General features: G+C 39.8%; 1 protein-coding gene and 1 long non-coding RNA gene across 13 annotated transcripts in view; one reads left to right on the top strand and one right to left on the bottom strand.

The window, feature by feature from the left end:
• Positions 1-1558: 1558 nt before the first annotated feature.
• The window catches only part of LOC144585965 (uncharacterized), a 31792-nt gene continuing 12176 nt past the window's right edge, over positions 1559-21174 (bottom strand). Inside the window, exon 2 of the long non-coding RNA XR_013540617.1 lies at positions 1559-13397. This is a non-coding gene — a long non-coding RNA (uncharacterized LOC144585965). The remainder of the gene's footprint in view (positions 13398-21174) is intronic.
• EYA4 (EYA transcriptional coactivator and phosphatase 4) overlaps positions 20441-21174 on the top strand; it is a 184887-nt gene continuing 184153 nt past the window's right edge. For 10 of the 12 annotated variants that reach the window (XM_078383339.1, XM_078383340.1, XM_072996518.2 and 7 more), the window contains exon 1: positions 20442-20750. The gene's annotated coding sequence lies outside the window, so the exon portion shown is untranslated. Of the gene's footprint in view, positions 20751-21174 lie in introns of all 12 variants that reach the window. The other 2 variants (XM_020779802.3, XM_072996482.2) reach the window with 1 other exon arrangement.

Here is a 21174-nt window from a genome sequence, read left to right as displayed (position 1 = left end):
TCCTCTTTGTGACTCTATAACATGGGGGGCCATGATCCAATGTTCTCCAAGCTTTCAGGAGTTGTAGGAAAGTGTCTGAGAAAGCTTTTAGGCAAATCTGGTGTCTCTAAGTGTTTGGGAGCCAGTGTTATAGCCATTTAAAATGTAGATGAATCGACAGATCTAAGAATATTCATATATTCATATTCGTTGATCCGTTAACCTTGACGAATAATGGATCAAAATGAATAGCCATTTTTTTTTTATTTGTCCCCATCTCTGGTCATAGCCAGTAGTTTGAATTGGGCCTGGAAACAGGCTGGCAGACAGTGAAGCTGTTGTCCCAAGAAAGTTATTTGTTCCCTATAATCAGTGCCAGTCAGCAGTCTGGCTCAGCATTTTGAACCAGTTGAAGTTTTTGAATACTCTTCAAAAGCAGCACCATATAGAGTGCATTGCAGTAATCCAAATGAGAAATAATAAAGGCGTGTGTCATTGTGGCCAATATGAACATCTCAAGGAATGGGAGCAGCTGGTACACTAACTTTAACAGTGCAAGTGCATTCCTGGGCGCTGCTGAGACATTTGCATCAAGACTCAGGGTTGAATTCAAGAGCACACCCAATCTGCAAACTTGACTTTTTCAGAGGGAGTGTAGACTCATCCAGTACAAGCTGAATCCCTATCCCCTGATCTGCATTTTCACTGATCAAGAACACCTCTGTCTGGATTAAATTTCAGGTATTTTGACCTCTTCCAGTCCATTGCTGACAACAGAAACTGGTCTAGAACTAGAACAGCTTCCTTGGAATGTAAAGGGGAATTAGAATTGGGTGCCATCAGCAAACTGAGGTCACTGAACCTCAAAACTCTAGCAGTTCATGCAGATATTGAATAGCATGAGGGACAGGACTGAACCCTAGGGGACACCACAGACTGGTGGCCAGAGTCTTGAACAGGATTCTCCTAGCCAAATCTTCTGAATTCAGCCATCCAGGGATGATTGGAATCACTATAAAACAGTACCTCCACAACGGATTCCAGAAAGGTGGCCCAGAAGGACACCTCGTGGCGCAGTGGTTAAACTGCTGTACTGCAGCTAAAACTGTGCTCACGACATGGGGTTTAAATCTCAGGTAGCCGGCTCAAGGTTGATTCAGCCTTCTATCCTTCCAAGGTCGGTAAAATGAGTACCCAGCTCGCTGGGGGGGCAATGTGTAGCCTGCATAATTAAATTGTAAACCGCCCAGAGAGTGCTTGAAGTGCTATGGGGCGGTATATAAGCAGCACGCTTTGCTTCGCTTTTTTTTTTTTACCATGGTCAATAATATCAAAAGCCACTGACAGGTCCAGCAGAACCAACACGGATGCAATCCACTCTCCAGTTCCCAATGTAGATTACCAGCAGTGTGACCAAAGCCTACTCTGTTTCACAGCTAGACCTGAAATGGATCTAAATCAGTGGTTCTCAACCTTGGGTAACCCAGATATTCTTGGACAGCAACTCCCAGAAACCCTGGCTAACAGAGCTAGTGGTGAAGGCTCCTGGGAGCTATAGTCCAAGAACACCTGAGCTACCCAATGTTAGGAATCACTGATCTAGATAATCTACTTCATCTAGGAACTATGGGAGGTGAGACACCAATGCATGCTCCAAATATTGCCCAGAAAGGAAATACTACAGACTGTCTGATAATTATCCAATACAGTGGGATTAATGTACAGCTTTTAAACAAAAGTTTTACTGTTGCCTGTTTCAGGCATGCTGGTATCCTGCCTTTCTGCACCTTATCCACTTGGCCAGTCGCCCTCTAAGATAGGAAGGACAAGGGTCCAGCACACACGTGGGTGTTTCTTCTCTTCAAAGATCCTGTCCACATCCTGAGATGCTAACTGAAATGTATTTGTTCTTAAAAGACAAACAGGGGGCAAAGTTATGTTGACACAACCTGCACAAACGGCAACATCTAAGTCAGAGCAGACCTGAGCAACGTTGTCTGCAAAGGCTCATGCAAAATTTCACAGAGGGCTGTCATCTTGCAGGCGTCTCTGCAACAGGCCCTTGACCATCCAAAAGACCTCTGTTGGATGGTTCTGTGCAGATGCAAGGGTGACAGAGGAGAACAATTTCTTCACTGCCACTATTGTCCTGGAGTAGGCATTCTAATCACCTCTAGCCCATGCTTGTTCAATCTGTTCTGAGTTTTCTACTATTGTCACTCTAATCACCTTCTCACTCATTTCATCATCCCCAGCTCCCTAGTAAACCAAGAAACTAGTCTGCCTCTCCTTCAGGGGAGGGGAACTTTAAGAGTGATCATAGCAATTGCCTTGGCTGATCTCCCCATTCAAGAGATCAGCCAAAACTTCAACAGGATCACTTGTCAAGAAATAAGGAAACTCTCCACGAGCCATCAAGAAACTATCTGAATCCATCAGCTTCCTAGATCAGACAATTTTAATTGCCCCCCCACCCCAAATTAAACTGGCTCAGAATTCAAATAATCCTAAACTCCACTAAGTAGCAATCTGTCCATGCCAATGGACTTACTAAGAGTTCATCCACACCCAAATCATCACCATCCCACCAGTCTGCCCAGTACAGAACACCACGCCAAGAGTATGTCCTGCAACATGAGGAGAGCAAGACAACACTTGGGACAGCTGCACAGTCACCATGGTAGACATGACATCCCGAGATGCTCCTGACAAACTGGAGCATCTCCAGTTCAACATCCATGCAACTTGGCATGGATGTTGAAGACCCCCAGCACAACAAGCTGAGGCACCTCAAGCTTGGCCTGAGGCCAAATCATTTACACAGCCATAGCTGAGATTAGAAAAGTTACTGATCTGGACAATCATGGCCAGTAGAACATTCAGATTTGCAAAGAAGAAATCTGCAATTCTGTTAATCTAATAATAATTACTAGCAGTCATTCTTAAGTGTATGTATGTATGTATGTATGTATGTATGTATGTATGTATGTATGTATGTATGTATGTATGTATGTATGTATGTATGTATGTATGTATGTATGTATGTATGTATGTATGTATGTACAGTGGGGTCTCGACTTACGAACGGCTTGACACACGAACGTCTCGACTTACGAACCGCTCTCATAGGAATATATGGACTCGACTTACGAACTTAGATTTGAGTTACGAACTCTTTTTTCCCCTTTTTTTAAAAGCTAAGTCATCTTAGGTTAAAAGGAAAAAAGAAAAAATATCCCCCTCTAGTGGCAGAAGGCGGAATAGCAGCTTCCCATTAGTTTCTATGGACGAAAAGAGCAGATACGGATTAAATGGTTTTCAATGCATTCCTATGGGAAATGCAGATTTGACTTAAGAACTTTTCGACCTGAGAACTGCCTTCCAATACGGATTAAGTTCGTAAGTCGAGACCCCACTGTATGTGATTCCTTCCTCCCAGTTAGTTTATCTATAGTGCTGAGTAGCAATATTAGCCATGGCTTTTTAAAAAAACAATTTGACACTTAACAGGATGATTACTTACTTTGTAATTTGTGTGTGTGTGTGCGTGTGTGTGTGCGTGTGTGTGTGTGTGTGCGTGCACGCGCGGGCATATGTGTAGTATTCATCTGTTGCAGGAAAAATAATAAAAGTTTTGTGACACTTTAGAGATTACAGTGGTACCTCGAATTACGAACTTAATTGGTTCCGGAACTCCAGTCATAACTCAAAATGGTTGTAAGTCGAAGCACCATTTTCCATAGGAATGCATTGAAATACAACTTCAGTGGTGCCCCACATAGCGACGATAATCTGTTCCGAAAAAATACTTTCAGTGATGTGTTGGTCCTAATGACTTCCATGCAATATAAAAAGAAGAGGAATTTTTAACAGTAAAGTTACAAGACCATGCCTGGCATCCATTAATTTAATGGTATGCAGTTTGACGTCCATGATATTTAGTTGGCACCTATCAATTTACCTAGAGATTCGCCTTATACCCACATGCAAGAGGAGGTACTGTAGGTCAGATAATAGCGTTAGATTGATTACCTAATCAGGATGTAGGGCTCTTATGACCTATGGTACATCTCCCCTGACTATTTGGTAGGTAATTTATAGGCCAGTAATTCAATGTAGTGGTAATCACAAAACTTAGCTTTAAGGTACTTTAAGTTATTCCCAAGTAGCAGTGTTATATTGCCTACTTTGGAAACACTCTGAACTATTTGAATGATTTATGTTCTGAGAACACTGTCTTTCTGAGTCAGTTAAACTATGTTGTTCTAATGCACATTTTCAAAATCTTCATGTTCCTTATTTTCAGTGTATAGCTAAGTAAAAGGCAAAAGTCAAATAAGAACCAGTAGAATTCTGGCCAGTTGCACAGCCCTGCCCACCAGCAAAAGTTTCAGTAACTAGTGTCATCAGCCTCTGATTATTTTTATACTTTGTTTGACAGACACTTCTGCAAATGTCTCCCAGTTTTACGTCGTCAGCAGAGCTCCTAGGCGAAGTTCCTTACGTATCTTTAAGTACTGCTAAGCTGATTGGCATTTACTCACCCACCCCCTCCCCATAAGAATCATGGGGACAGTCTTGGCAGGAATTATTGTTATTTTTTTTAATTGAACAGCTGCCTTTTAAAACTTAAGCCTATCTGCCTCTTTTGGGGAGGGAAGGAACCAGGTAACCATTAAAATTTGTTCTTCCTAACTGGAGGAAAATGCTCTACAAACAATTGAAAGGCCTTTTCCTACTTATGGCCTGACATTTCTACAAAATGTTTAATTGCTTGCATGGGCCTAAAGGGTGGTGTTCTTTTTTTAAGCTGCATGTGCTCCCTGCCAAATACTAGCTTGGACATGCTGTGAGTGGTTTTTTGGGTCACCAGCAGCTTGTGCTATTTTGGGTTCTGTCACTCCTTGCTGTTGTAATTAATTGCAATGATCCTGACAATCATAATGATGGTCTCTCTTTTTTCTAATGTCTCAAGAACCTTTCCCTTGAAGAGGATACAGCATTAACTTTTCACTTACAGAATACAACTCTCCAATAAGTCTTCTGATGTGAGGGCAATACTATTAAACATCATTATGAACAGGAATTTTCATATGACTTGGTCTTAAGGCCAGTACAAAAGCACCAGAACATGGAAAGGCATAATGTTCAGTGCTGATATGTTTATATCTACAAATCAAGGTTTATAAACGGGGACCTAGCGATGCAATGCCTTCCCTTCTGTTCTTTCCTTCTTATACCAACATTTTTAGTTGATTATCTTTTTCAGTTTTGCATCAATACTGACCTTAAGGAATGAAAACTTACTGGGTTCTTCTTTTAAGCCAAGAGATGAAATAGTTTTGCAAACTCTGACTAAGAACGAACCTGCTAAACCTTGGTGCAGATGTAATTTTGAATTGTGCTTGAAGCTAAAAAAAATGAAACAATTAGGATAATTTATATCACTGCGAGGAGAGGGGGAAAGTGTCTGTTACTAGTGCTGGATCCTGCTTTCCAAATCACAGGTTGCAGGGAACAAGCTTTATGCCTATACCAGAACTTAAAATAAAAGGTACACTATTTCGGTATATCTGATGACTGCAATATACTGTGTAGGATGGTTCGCTTGCTCCCAGACAGTTAAAGCTGTTTTTTAATGCATAGGCTGTTTCCTGCACAATGGTAGACTTCACAAAGCCACCTCAAAGATCTTCTGAGGGTGTTTGCTTTATCCAGTAATAATTTATATGTCCTGTATTCAGAGGAGATGGAGGTTAGAACATGTGGTGCAACAGTATAATGGATAATTAACTTCTGCTCACAATCTCTGAACCCCATGTTTAACTGAGAGAAAGGCACTTAAATATTACAATCATTACACACATCAGGGACAGCAAATTAAAAGAAGGATGGAATTGTTAGCAGTTATTGCTTTCATAATAAAAATGAGTTATTACAGAGACAGCAGTGCAATCAAATAAACCAGTATTCTTTTTTTTTAAAGAAATCAGACTTATGGAACAGCCACCACTCCTGAAATCCACTTTCTCTCTTCTTTGACTCCAATGTCCCCCCCCCGTATTGTTACTGTGAGGTGGCAACACTATAATTATATCTTGAAGATATATTTCTTCAGCAGTGCAAATTTGTGCAACTTTGAACTCCTTAGGGTACTTTTCATCTTTGTTCTATAACTGCTTTCATGTTTCCTTTAATACACGCATGTACACTCATACACATTCAAACACACACAACACTCAGGCTGTAAACCAGTGGTGCTCAGCAAAATAAAGCTCCGAGAGACAATGTTCACTTCCAAATTAGGGCTTAGATCTGGTTAGTGGGAGTTGGGGAGAAAAAAACAGCATTGAGAGATCTAAACCCCTAAGTCAGGGGTAGGAATTATGTGGCCCATAAATCCCATGGAGTCTCAAGCTTAATTTTATGACCTCCGCACAAAATATGTTTTTTTCATAAACAAAAAACAAAACAGGAATTGATGTAACTTCCTACTTTGCCAGAAGGGGACAGACAACCTCTTGTTGTTCCAGGGGTGTTGAACAGTGGCCCCTCAGATGTTGCTCACCCTGATCTAGATCTACCACATCCCTACATAAACTGCTTAAGTTATTTCTGTTAACTAGGATGTGAAGTGTTGAAAACCCATGGAGACGTATTAAACTAATCTATTAGTATTCTCCAGCTGCATGAAAGATGATGTGCAGGCTGAATTTTCACCATGAGTTATCTTAGAGATGTGGGAATGATAATGGAATATTGGAAACCATGGATCAGTTTAGTCGACTTAACAAACAATAAAATGGCAGCAAATAGATGAGGCTTTAAGCCTATTCATTAAACTTACTTTCTGATGAGTTAAAACAGACTCCTTACTTCTGGTCCATAAACACCCTCTGGCAGTTCAGAAATCTGTCATGGTTCAGGCTGCTGTGACAAAATTTATTCATTTCCAGAACACCGTACGTAGTAAGAAAGGCATCACATATGGTGACATAGTTTCCTTAGGTCTGCAAAGTAGAGGAGAAATTTTCTGGGTAAAAACTCTAATATGGTCCAATAATACTTTTGATCCCACTAAAAATTAGATATCTGTGGGACCAGTTTTGAAAAAGGAGGCTGCTTAGAATCTCATTACTAAAAAGTGAAGCCATTGTTCAAAATCATTCTTGGCTGGAGGGTCGTGTGGTGGGAAAATATTTTAACAGGTTTTCCTATTAGACAGACTGTTCTCAATATGTAATGCCATTGTTTTAAATGACAATGGATCCTTCAGCAAGTGAAACAATTTCTGTACACATGCTTTAAACGCTTCACATCATAACCAGTTTCATTATTTAACAAACTAGATCGTTTCTAGATTCCAACAAAACACAGTCTGAATTGTATTCTCAACAAAATTATGCTAAACAGAGATGTATTATTTTGCAGTTGTAAGATCAAATGTACTATACTACAACATGTTTCATTCATTTTGCTTTTAACACTGCCTAGCTCTTGCTCTTTCTTAGTAAGAACAGTATGTTTCATTATTTGTTATGAGGCCATCATGCCAGAACACATGGCTGGAAACTCTGCATTGACTGAAGAAGAATCAGTGGCCCAGAGTTCCATAGCTGGAATGTCTTAACTCACCGATAATTAAGCTCTTTCTCTTGTATTATACCTCCCCGCCGTTTCTGCAGGATCTGCTGGATCTCTAGGTACCATTTTCAGGTAGCTGGAAAAACTGCAGAGGGGAGGATGGGAAGTACACTTCAGTCAACTCAGGTGCACGAGCCCAAATTATTCAAACTCTTTATGCTTATTATTTCTATTTAGCTACCCTTCCTATAAGGTTCTCAATATAATGTGTATGGTTCCCCTGCATTATACCTGCATAACAACTATATTAGTCAAGCTAGGTTCAGAGATGGTGGCAGCTGGGTTTTGGCTTCATACCTCATTTAGGATCTAAAAAGGTCTGATTGTACTGTGAAACCAAAAGTGGGCAGCTGTGGCCCTCCAGCTGCAATTGGACTGCAACTCCCATAATAGGGAACACTGGGTTGGTCTGATGTTAGGAAGAATTAAGGTTTGTCTGTCATAATTTGTTACCAGTGCTGAGTGTGAATTGCTACCTACAAATTAAGGATGCATTTTAGCCAAAGTTAGACAACACATATAAGGTCTACTGGTCTCACTCAGATCACTTTAATTCATATAAATATCTCTCTAGTTGAAATCAGTGAGCTCTTGTGTTTCACATGGGCTGGAAGGTATCTAATTGATTTATTATAAATAAGCAGATATAGACATTTAGATATTAAAAACTACAAATTTGCTTATTTTTCTGATTTTCCATTTCATTCATGGGTTTGTATTTCCATTATGAAAATTATAGTGTCAGAGGTTCTCCTTAACAGCAAAAATAATTTGGATAAGAATGAGAGACTACATATTTTTAATCTTGTTTATACAGTTGCATAATTAATTGATTGATAGGTGGGGTATAAATCAAATAAATAAATCATCATCATCATCATCATAGATACTATATATGTGTTTCATTTATACTTGGCTCAGCAGTTAAGGGCTACCACTTACATAACTGTTTACAAAATGGTCTAAGTTCATATTGGTGCCCAGGCTAATCTGACACAAAGCTGACTGTTCTAAATTCATCTGGGAGTAAACAGACCTTCTACAATATAAGCAACAAAGACAACCAGCTGTTTGGTGAGGCTAGTTTTGTACTGGCATCATTTGCACTGTTTTGCCAGTAAGCATGATAGACACACCTGCTGAGTTTCTATTTGGTGTGGGCAGTGTGTGTGCAGCCATGGCAGTAGCATGCAATTCAATTTTAATGTGATGCCAGGAGTACAATAAAAACAGAGATATTGCAGAGTTTTACACATATATTGGTTACCTCTGTGTGCAGAATTAGCATTCCAGGGATTAAAAACACCAACATACACCACAGATATATCACACTTTGGTATGTTAAAATCACACATGTAACGGCAGTGGATGCAAGTTTAAATGGACTAACACATGCAGTGCTACCTGGATAGGCTCTTCTTACATGCTACAAATGCTATTTAATTGCGCCTCAGGAAAAAAACATACATTTGTGTATGCAGTTCTTTTATACATTTGGGATATGTGTGCAGAAACTTACTCAGCATGTGTATTTCCCTTGGCTGAGTCAGGACACAGTAAAGTTGGGCCAGATGAATCCACAAAAGATGGGTCCTTATTTTCCAAGAACTGGTCAACATTTGTACAAATTTCTAACTGTTCATTTGTGTGTGTGTACGTGTGCGCACGCAGGCTCACGCATGTGTGAAGTAAATCTATTAATGTTAAAACACTTATTGTTTAAAATAAAGAAAACCTTTTAGCCCATGCAAAAAGTTCCATAAATTCCATAATCTATTATGTTTGAGTTTGTGCACAGTGGTTAAACAACATTTTTGTTGAATGACAAAAGTTAAGAGCTTGATGCCAAGAGGAATAATCTCCCTGAAACAAAATAATAGGTTAAATAACTTTCATTATACATTCACCTTTGGATTTTTTTTTGGTTTAAGGCCATCTCTGCTGTCCTTCTCATAGTAATGATATTCATTGAGGCTGAAAACAATAATGGGACCATGGTTATCATCAAACATAGGTGAAACTAACCACTGTATACTTTCAAGGACTTCTAATAAAATCAAATTGTGTTTTTTAAAAAGACATTACTTCTCAGAAAAACAAAGTCCAATGAAGGATTGAGTCAATGCTTTTAAAAAATATAAGAGCAAATACGTTTTAAATATAATATTGGAAGGCAGTGGAATACAATTTAATGATGGAATCAGCATTGTTGTACAAACCTGGCCAGCTGGGTAATACCCCTAACCAACCCAATTGATGGGTGATATTTGTTGTACAAACCAGGTCCCTTTGGTAACAAGTGAGATACTAACAAAATCAAAAGTAAATGCCAAGACATGTAAGTGCACTCCACAAGCTGTTTTAACTTGAAAACTTCTCTGTTATAGGCTAAAACAGTGCCTGAGAAGAAATGGCCCCCGCAACATGTGTTATTGCCATGGTTCAAAAAAATGTTACACTTAAAAATGTGTCTCAGAATGTGTGTGAGTTCATGCACACCTCTAACAGTATGCTTGTTAGCAACATTTTAATGGTTATATAATCTTTGAAAGAAAGACTCAGTATGTTCACATCATGCATAAGCTTAGGATGCCATTAAAGCATGACAAATTGTCAGTTAATTTATTCATCATTATTTTCAACTTCATCATCATAATTATTGTATACAATCAAATTGATTCTGACTCATGGCAACCCTTTCCAGAATTTTCTAGGCATAAAATACTCAGAAGTGGTTAATGACTTCTTTCTTCTGGTAGCGGTCTGAAACTGTGCAGCTTGCCCAAGGCCACACAGACTGGCTTTTCTTCTGGGAGGCACAGTGGGGAACTGAACTCCCAACCTCTGACTCAACAGTCACACACCCAACTCACTTAGCCATCCAGGTAGCCTATAATTAATTCCATGGAGATACATAATTTGGATTTTCCAACTCAGATATCAGTATATCTTGGCCAAACTTGTTTACAGTGCTCTATAAGAACATTCATAGGGTTCTTTCCATCTCTATAACTTATTTCTAATCAAGTTGTTTGTTCAACTTTTCCCATGTATCTCTACAAATGTTTTTCAATTATAGCATCAAGTAATTTTATTTTTCTCTTACAGGCCAATCCTAAAGGAGGAAATCAACAAACAGACATCATCATCCTTCAGTACAATTTTAGCCACAAGTGACAACTCTTAAGTTCTTACTGAAAGTTACTGGTCAATTAAACTTTTGTAGCTCATGTGACTGATTTAAACAAAGGTTGGAAAATCACTTTTTTGATAACCACTCCCAGAATTCCCCAGCCAGCATGCACTTCTGGATATGAGAATCCAAAAAAGCACTCTGTTTTAAGACAAGAAAGAAAGGTGCAGCACCAGCAGTAATCCTTCCTTACGCTAAAAAAACCTATCATACATGATACTAGTAGCCCCAAGAGCATACAGAAAATAACTTCAGGCTTTTAATTAAGTTAACCTGTGGCTCTGTTCTTCTGGTAATTAATGAGCTGGAAATTAATCAATTAGTAGGGAATCAGTATTAAAAACATTATTGTTAGTACACATTGCATGTGGGAAGTATGCCCATAAAAGAAGCATCCTCCACTTTTGTCTCAAATAGGAAACAATACCAGTTATAAGATGATGACTAGGACCACATGTGTACATTGCCTTACAACAAACAATATTAGGCTTCCTTTATCAAATATGTTGGCCAGAATCCTATTGAATAGTTATGTGACACAAGGGGAATAGTGGAAATTGCTGTAGCTTATTGATGAGGTGTTGTTCATAAGTCAGTTGTATGCCTAATCATGTGCCTGATCGTACAGTCAGTGTGTGTCTGGCACATGCCCAAAATCTGATCAATTAGCTGCAATTAGCAGTAGTAACTTCTGTGATGCATAAATATTCAGTAGGATTTTGGCCATTCTGTCATACTAATTACTTATATTGAATGGATGAGTTTACCCAAATTCTTACAATTTACCAGTTAAAACTACTATCTTATGTATTCTCAAAGCTTTTCACAGCCGGGATCCAATGGTTGTTGTGGGTTTTCCGGGCTGTTTTTCTTCCTAATGTTTCACCAGTCTCTGTAGCCGGCATCTTCAGAGGACAGGAGTCAGAACTACTATCTTATGTTTACTTACTGGGGAGTAAGACTTGTGCTAAGAAATATCTTTGCTTGGGTTGAAGCCCTAGTTAAAACAAGATATGCTGGCTAATTTTCAAGTTCTACTAGGATCTTTAGACAATTATATGGAACCATATGTACCAATGGTACATTCAGTCTGTAAATTCCAAAGACAAATTAGTAAATTACTGTATTATCTCTCCTTTGTTATGAGAAAAATCAGCAGTAAATCCTGTATCTATCTCTAGTATTATTCCAATCCTATAGGCACCATGAAAAGCAGATGTAGGGGAAAAAAGGGGAGGAAATTAAGCTATTGGTCACAAAAGTTAGGCTTTGACTCATAGAGACTGAAATTAAACAATTAATGATATATTTCTTAGTATTGAAATAACTCTTAAACATACAGACTTCGTGCTTTTGTTATCCTTTTGAATAGACACATAAATACTTGCCATGCAAATCTACTGCCTAAGCTGTGTTCTCCTATCACTGAACACTTTAAGTAAAAAAAAACCTCCGAAAATCTAGGTTCCCTGCACTCCTTTGTCTTATATATTTTAATGTTCCCATTTTCTCTACCACCGTTTGTTATTGTTGAATCTGAAAAGAAAAACCTTTGCCAGTGTGTGTGTGCATGTGTGTGTGTTGTTCTTTATGGATCTATTACTCATTGAGCTGTCATGTGTGCCAGCTACTATTTCAGCTGGATATTAATGTACTGCAAATAAATAAATAATGAAAATAAAATAGATATACATTTTCATACACATTTTCCAATAACAATTTATGTCCTCCTTTCATTGCTGGGCTGTCCTGTATCATTTGATATTTATGAGAAAGCCCCCAGGGCATGCTATTTGCTCTGAAAGTTAAGATACCAGCTGCACCATATTTAACATTCACTTCCTTTTCTCAGGAGAATGCTCAAAGTCTCAGATGGGGTCTCTAAAGAGCTACCTCATTTTATTCCTGCTGTTTCAGCTCCAATTGTCAACAGTTAGAATACTGAATCCATCTTACCAATTGATAAATACTGTCTTGAAATCAGGCCTTTGGGAGCTTTTAGTTATCCAGAGAGCTTTATTCATCCACATGAATTTGCTGAATGACATAAGGTGCCATATTCCCAAATCATTCCATTGTATACAAGTACTGTAATGATTGCTAGGGGGCTGGCAGTACGAATAACAAATCTTTTTTCAGATTAAACTTAACGTGCATACACACGAGTTTACTCTTCTAGTACATTTTTACTGAAATAACCAGATCCATGAGAAAGACATATGTTTAGCAAACTTTGAAAATGTTATCATCAAGCATCTTCCTTTCTGTACGTATTTGTAACAGAGGGTTGCACAATTAAGACTCATGGACACACATTAAATACAGGCAAAAATCAAAAACCAATTAAAATATCAAGACAATCAGACTATTTTTTGCTCATAAGCAGCCAGAGCTTGAGATGTGTGCAGAAACCTTCTTTCGAGTTCAGCCGTCGTCCAGGAGATCAGCGTCCATGAAGTGGGTAGGCTCAGTGCTGTTTCAGTGCAACACTTCTGGAAGTGAAGGATTTGGTGCCTGCATGCTGTTGCCCAGCGGACACTCGAGTGTACTCACAATGTTTTTTCACTCTTTGTAGAGACTCCTTTTAGTAGCAGAAATGATTATGAAGAAGAAATAAACAGAGGTTAACAGTATTACAAATTTAGAACACACTTTTCATCTGAGGCAGCAAATAATCAAATATACTTAATATTTTTTTTACAAGTTGTACAGCTATCACTCAAGTCTCACAAAACAGCTGCAATGGACATGGTCTTGCCCAGCTACAAATGGTTACCATGATCAACCAATCAATTTGGTAACCTTTATTGGCATAGGAAACTTAAAAACATACACTTGGGAAATTAATAGTAAATAGAGATACACATAATAGTAGTTACACAGCTAAAAAATACAACAAGAAACACAATAGGGGATACTTTGGGGTAGTCTAGTTAATTTTTAGAGACCTGGGAGGAGAGAACCTTTGCAAGAAACTCGGCTACAAAGGCTGTTACCATGATCCATATGGTCCATTCTAGCTCTGCAGTTCTAAGATGATGGTGGTGATGGGGGTGGGGGCAAAAATACATCTTAGCATTAAACACTAGTGGAGCTTGCTCCTGTCCATTTCCCTGAGTGTCCTAGTCTTATGTCTACTTGTCAGTCTCAACTAGAGACCAAATGACTGGGATTTGGTCAGTCAACATTCATGTAAGTCCCATTGATTTGGTGGGTCCATATTAGTTGGGACTAACAGTTGAATTTCCCGTATACGATAGAAGAGAGAAAAGTTTCTTTTTGTTTTTTAAATAATGGTCTAAATCCAATGTTAGTCCCAGCTAGAGTATATTCACTGAATCAATTGCTGAACAGTAAGCAAATATTTACATAAATCTCATTGATTTAATGTATTTCCTTTAGTTTTAATTAGCAAATGGATTTTTGACTAATGATGGCTATGCATAATAATTATGTCTTCATTTATAATAAAAAGTTGTTGAAAAGTGTTAAATAACTTGAGAGTTTTTAATTTATATAAATATTTAAAGCATTATGTTTAAGCATGTAACATTTTTAATACTTGGGTATTAAAGTATAAGTAACAAAATGTTCAGTTGTGAAACAGTAAGTGCCTGCTAGCCAAGAAAAGTGTTATGTCTGCAGTTATGTTTAGTTCATATTTTGTGCTAATCTATTACTGAATCTACAGCTGAACTCCTAATACACACTGAGCTACTGAAGAGGGTAGATCTCTTCCCCACCCCCACTTGAAATCTGAGAACCAAGGCAAAAATAACCCCATTCATTTTTACTTTGTAAGAATTTGAGGCACTGAAGCACTGGCAAGATCCTCAGCATATCATCTACTTTGAAGAACCTGGTTTCAGTTGAAAGCCAAGTATGAAATATAGCAAAATAAAGAATTCATGTACTTGGCAGCATACACTCTTGTTTCCGATTTAGAGATTCTCATCAAAATAAAAGTAAGGGACCATGCAGCATATTTGACATTATGCAATTATTTAAGTCCATAATTTAAAATTGTGCAACATTCTGATATGTAAAAAAGGAGAAAGAATATGGAGATAGAAGCTAGTGTGAAAAATAAAGCTTTTATTATGGATTCTAAGGTAATGCTTACAAGTGTAAATTGGAGAAGCATAAAGAATTCCTTATACTTATTTAGAATGGGATAAAACAGTGAACATTATTAGCTATTCTTACTACAATAATGTGTTTAGCTGCTTTTCCTCTGGCTCTACCAATATCTGCATGCATGTACCACACTTGCAAACACTGGTAAGGAAAGAAATAAAAACATGTAATTTGTCTCACCCAAAACATTCTTCTGTTCATATATAACCAGGATTGCAGAGGAAAGAGCCATTACACATGGGTCTGGCCCATCACAGTGACAAGACTAATACATAACCAGACAACTTTCCAATTGTGTCTGAGAGGGGTCACACTTTGAGACAAAAGTTACATAAAGGTTTATATTCTAACACATAAGGGCATTTTCAATGACAAAAAAAGACATTAAGTTTTAATGTTGCAGAAAAGCCTTTTTAAAAAGACCACTCAAAATAGGTTTGTTTTTAACATATGAGTGCATAGCAGTTCTGAACAGCTGAAGATAGGTTTTGTTTCTTAGAGGTTCAGGGTTGTAAATGGCCCATCCCTGTACCAGATACAGTACTTGCTTAATTTATTCAATGCAATGATGTATCAAATAGATGGTTAGAAGGTTATTTCTATAAGCCTTATTTTCAAAGCTGGCTCACAATTAAGAAACAAAGGAAGCTGCAAACAAAACATACATTGAATTATTAAAATAGCAACAGTTAAAAGCTTGTAAAAGAGGCAGAATTTCACTGTTGTAGGGAGAAACTGGTTTCTATGGCAAAATATTTAAAGTGGTTTCTCATACCCTACTTCTCCAAGTACTAAAACACTAATAATTTTAGCTTGCAGTCATATACACAGTTATGATGATCAATGTGGGAATTAAGTTTCATCGAGCGTTTTGATATGTATGGACAGAACAGAATTGTAATTTGTGAATAATAGATAATTTGCTACTGTGGGTACAGAGCTATATAAACCTTTCAGTCTCATATGAGCCACATGTGCATTTGTGCCAGCATGCATTCTGTCTCTCATCTCAGCATATACTCAGTTTAGCACACACTTACCCCTTTCCAGATCTCCGTGAACTCCTGTCACCCAGAAATCACCACTGGGATTGCCATTTATTGCCATCGCTACAGCTGGGGAAGGGACTTTGAGAAAAACTAATTCCCACTCCCATAATTCAGCAAGAACAGTCCAGGCTGAATTATGGGATGGGGAGCCATCAAATGGCAGGAGGCAGAGAAGCCCTCTTACTTCCACACAGTTCCCACATTACTTCTTTACACTTTCTGCAAAGCCCCCCAGTGCACCAGGATTCCCAATGAAGAATGGGTCCTGACAGAGGTTCCCACTTAACCAATTATGGGACTGGGGGTACATTTTTCTCATCTTTTCACCTCATCAAAGTCAGCAGGGACTAGCCATCACTCAACAGTGGAGGGCCTGGTCTCAGGCCTGCATGTTTTTCCACTCTGTCCAACCACCTGCATCTGGGAAACTTCTAACAAGAGTACAATTGTAGCAGCTTCTTCTGTTGTTTCTTCTAGTATTTGGTAACCAGAGGCATACTGCATTGGAATATGGAAGCGGGTTCTGGTTAGGTGAGACAACATTGTTTGTTTGTGCTGCCTCCTCCGGTCTAATCTTTTAAAGTTTTCTTCAAATAATTATCCTGTTCAAGACAGCCTGTACTTATTAGTATTCTTGTTGTGCTTGACACCGAACTAAGAGACAGAAATAGATTCGAAAACAAACAACTTGTAAGCTAGACTTTGCGGTTTGTTGTGCATACCTTTGGTGATAGGATAAGTATAATCAACCAAAATATAACTGCTGCTTTGAGAAGCTGACATCAACAACATCTGGGGACCAAAAGCTGGTGACATTATCTAAGTTCTCTGTTGAAAGAGCTTGTGTATACTCCTGATACTCTAAGGACGGGTCGTCACTGAGGCCTTGAAATTTGGAAGAGAAGGTTCGCCTGAGGCAGGGAATAAAAGCTTTGTTGGATGGCAGTCCCTTTGTTCCCACTTCCTCTACACTGCTCAACTGTTGATTAATTGGCGAGATTAATCCAAACCCACAAAAAGCCAGCTGAAGTGCCCCACTTTCTGAAAAGCTTTGCAACCTCTGTATCAAGCAGGCATTGATTATCAAGTACAGTGGTGCCTCGCTTAACGAGCACACCGAATAACAATGAAATCGCATAGCGATCCGTTTTTTCGGATCGCTAATGCGATCGCTTAACGTTTTTAAAATAGGGCTAAATTCGCTTTGCGAAGACGGGTAAGCGTTTCGCTTACCGATCTTCGCAAAACGAAGCCCAACCATCAGCTGTTCGGCAGCCAAAATGGCCGCCGGAAGCCCGGAAATGGCCCAAAATGGCCGCGCGCAGCGTTTTCGCGCCCTCGTTAAGCGAGGCGGGGGCGCGAAAATGGCTGTCGGCCATTACGAAGCTTTGCTAAACGGTGAGTATTTGGCCCATTTGGAACGCATTAAACGATGATTAATGCGTTCCAATGGGTTTTTTTGATCCGTTCAACGATGCTTCAGCATAGCGAAGGCACCACTGTACTGTACTCACTATCAAGTAGAGATTCACGGAGTAAGAACGGCAGGTGTGGTAAGCCATTTGAGATTACTTCTCTGCCTTGAGAATGAAACTCCCTACAAATTTTGATATTTGTTGCCGCAAAGTCTAAAGACAGGGAGCTGAGACGGACATCTAGTTGTGGGCTTCTTAAGATCTCCAAAGAAAATTTGGGAGTGCCCGCTCAGTGTTTGTTTGTACTTCTATTATCGTGTCCAAGTCTGTGGGAGCTCCTCATCGTTTTAAATTTTCAATTCTGGTTGATGGACTTATTCCGGACTAGTTTAACAGAATTTGGAATTTGGAATTTTTTGCATTTATAGTTTTATAGTTTTGTATTTTTATACTTTTTTAGTTTTATATATGTATAGAATTCATCATAGTTTATTATTATCTTACTTTCTTATTTTTTCCTATTATCTTATTATTATTTTTAATTTAGTCTATTACAGCAATACAGGGGACCCTTGACTTACAGACGGCTTGACTTACAGACTTTTTGAGTTACAGACGTCTCTGGCCGCAAAATTTAGATTTTACTTGCAGACTGAGATTTGACTTACAGACCAGAAAAAAACCAAAATGGAACAAAAACGGCCTGTTACGGGATTAATCGGTTTTCAATGCACTGTAGCTCAATGGAGACTTGACCTACAGACTTTTTGACCTGCAGCCACCGTTCCAATACAGATTAATTCTGTAAGTCAAGGGTCCACTGTACTGCCTGGACTGTATTTTCCCTGCCTTCCCTGAACCTTTCTTGACCTAAGAAAAAAAAGAAACAAAATATCCCCCTCTAGTGGCAGAAGGCGGAATAGCAGCTTCCCATTAGTTTCTATGGACGCAAAAGAGCAGATACGGATCAAATGGTTTTCAATGCATTCCTATGGGAAATGCAGATTTGACCTGAGAACTTTTTGACTTGAGAACTGCCTTCCAATACGGATTAAGTTCTCAAGTCAAGACCCCACTGTAATTCGATTTTATTGAATAATGGTTTTTACTAGACAGGGGTATAAAAAACATGGGATTTCCCCAGCACATGTCAGCTTTCTGGAAGAAAGGAAAGGGAGGAAAGGGAGTCAAAAGAAAAATCACTAATTTCTTTTCTCCCAAAAATGAGGGCATTAAACACACAAATAAAACTTTAGACTGGTCAATTGAGAACAGGTGTACAATAATAGAATCAAACAAAGATGATCCTGGTCCTAACTTGGCAATGGAACTAGCATCTGTAGAAAATGCTTCGTTCACCAGTGGGGTGGAGAAGAAAGGAAGAAAGGAGGTAGATGACTTTATATTAAAACAAATAGAGGAATTAACACAAGGAGGCACCCAAATAGAAAAAGGACCCCCGCCAAAAATAATCAAGACAAGTGATAAGTCTGATATCAGCACACTGTTCTGTTGGTTAAAAGATATCCTAGATGAGATGAAGTTAATTAAATCATTCCTCTTCGAATCTCATGATATACTAACTACATTAACCAACTTAATTCCAATAAGCAATTTACCCAGAAACAATAATATACAAACTGACCAAGGTACCGCATCCCCACTTCCACTGCATGATTTGTCCAAAGGGAAAAAAAACTTCTAAAAAGAAGGCTAAAAACAGGAATATGGAGGCTTCATGGGCACCTATCACAGCTGATAGCAATTGACAGATTGTTCCGCACTGAGTTTACTTATATCTTCTTGGGACTTGATTACATGTTTTTATTCAGCTCTTCTAACAGCTAATTCTAAAATGGAAATGGAGGTGGTGGCACTTTAGATGAAGCAAAGTAAAAGCACTGTGCTATTGCAGAGCAATCTCCTGCAGACAAGGTTATTAGCTGAGCAGCATTCCTTTGTCTGAGATTCCAGGGCCAAAACCAGAGAAGGGGAAGTTATGCTGTCACAGGGCAGGCCCCTTTGCTATCACAGACACAGCAGGCAGGGATGGGAGCACTTCTGCTCCAGCTAAAGGCACAAGGGCAATGTGGGCAAATGGGTACAGAATGTAGATAAAACCTGGTCAGCCAGGTAATATGACAACCTTGTGCCAGGGGGAAATGCTAGTTTCTTGGCAGATGTGAATGTGAAGGCAGCTGCTGCCAGCTTTGAAAAAAACCCCACCAGAGATAGAAAGCACCTAATACACAGAAATCAAAGGTTCTCTTCCTTTAGTGCTGCTTGGTTTGTCTTCCTCCCTGAATACCCAGGGAAATGCATTACTTTCCTGTAGGACTTCAGCCCTGCTGCAGAACATGGCAGTGACAACTTCTCCACAGAAAAAGTGAGCTAGTTGCCTTGGCTTTAAAAGCAAGCCCTATTTGTTTGGCCCAACAAAAATGAACCCACATGAAAACTATTTCAAACCACATAGTACTTTGGCACCTTATGAGGTTTTGGACATGATAGATGGCTTCAAATAAATGGGATAATAGTCCATAAAACTTTGCACCATGATATGACTGTTAATGTTTAGGGTATCGCTCTTTTGGGGGAAAGGCATCAACTACATCGTTATTAACTAGTTAACCACAGGTTTATTTTTTAGAAATGAATTGTTAGGATGACATAGGGGCTTCTAGTTTGGGTGTACGTTTGTCTTATCTCTAAATGGGAAGCCATAACCATAGCCCCTTCCTCACGGCCCCTTCCCAGACAAAAGAAGCAACTCCTGGGCGGGAAATTTAACGCAAGGCAGCGCATCCGCAGCACCAGAGGCACTTTCAGCTATAGGTAGGTAGGGCGCGGGGGGGGGGGGGAAGAGGGCGGAGCCAGCGACCCACATCCACGTGCCGCTTCGTATCGGCTCTCTGCTCCCAACCAATACCCACGCGGAAAAGTGGCCAATAGCGAAGGGGAGCCGCTTCTGGAGGAACGGCTGTAAACACGGTGCCCCCACCCACCCACCCACCCACCCATCTCGTCGTCGCTGCTTTCGCTTGACACCGCCACGCAAACGCGTCAGCGTCCTGGTGCCCCGCAAGCAACACTCGAGAACTGGCGACAGCTCCCTCTGTACAAGTGCAACCCCCGGGAAGCATGCAGGAAACGGGGCAACGTGGCGCCCGCCTCTCGTTCCTTTCCTGACCGCCGCGTGCGTGCCTCCGTGCGCGCGTATAGGCGCGCGCGGGGGGGGGAGGCGGGTGTCAAGAAGCAGCTCACTTCGGGGGACTTTTCGGCTCCTTAATCGACGGGACCGGGAGGGACAAAAACGAAGTGCACCTCAGCGAAGTAAGGTGTTAACGTTATTTCCTTAATAACAGCAGCGTGTTCCGCGCTGCGGAGGGAAAGCCGTCCTGGCTCTCCTTTTGCTTTCCTTCCAGTTGTACTTTAGTGCGCGAAGGACGGTGTGTGTGTGTGTGTGTGTGTGTGAGAGAGAGAGAGAGAGGAGGGGGGGGTGTCGCGTTGGAAGGGATGCCTCTTCCTCCTCTTTAAAAAAACAGCTTCCCAGAAAGGCACCTTCGACTTGGGCAAGGGGAGAGTGGAAATCAGGAAAGACTTCCTAATAAGCGTCGGCAGTGGAAGGGGGGAGTGCGGCTTTTGCCCTCGTCCTCTCCCCTTCTTCCCCGTCGCCTGGGTTTCTGGGCTCCCCTTAATTGAACGCCGCTTGCCCTCAAAACAGCGGCCACGCACGAAAGCGCTTCTCCGAAAGGGA

The sequence above is a fragment of the Pogona vitticeps genome, chromosome 1 (genome assembly GCF_051106095.1).
Source record: "Pogona vitticeps strain Pit_001003342236 chromosome 1, PviZW2.1, whole genome shotgun sequence".
NCBI classification, from domain to species: Eukaryota; Metazoa; Chordata; class Lepidosauria; order Squamata; family Agamidae; genus Pogona; species Pogona vitticeps.
The sequence above is the reverse complement of the archived record's forward strand: the minus strand, read 5'-3'. Positions and strand labels throughout refer to the sequence as shown.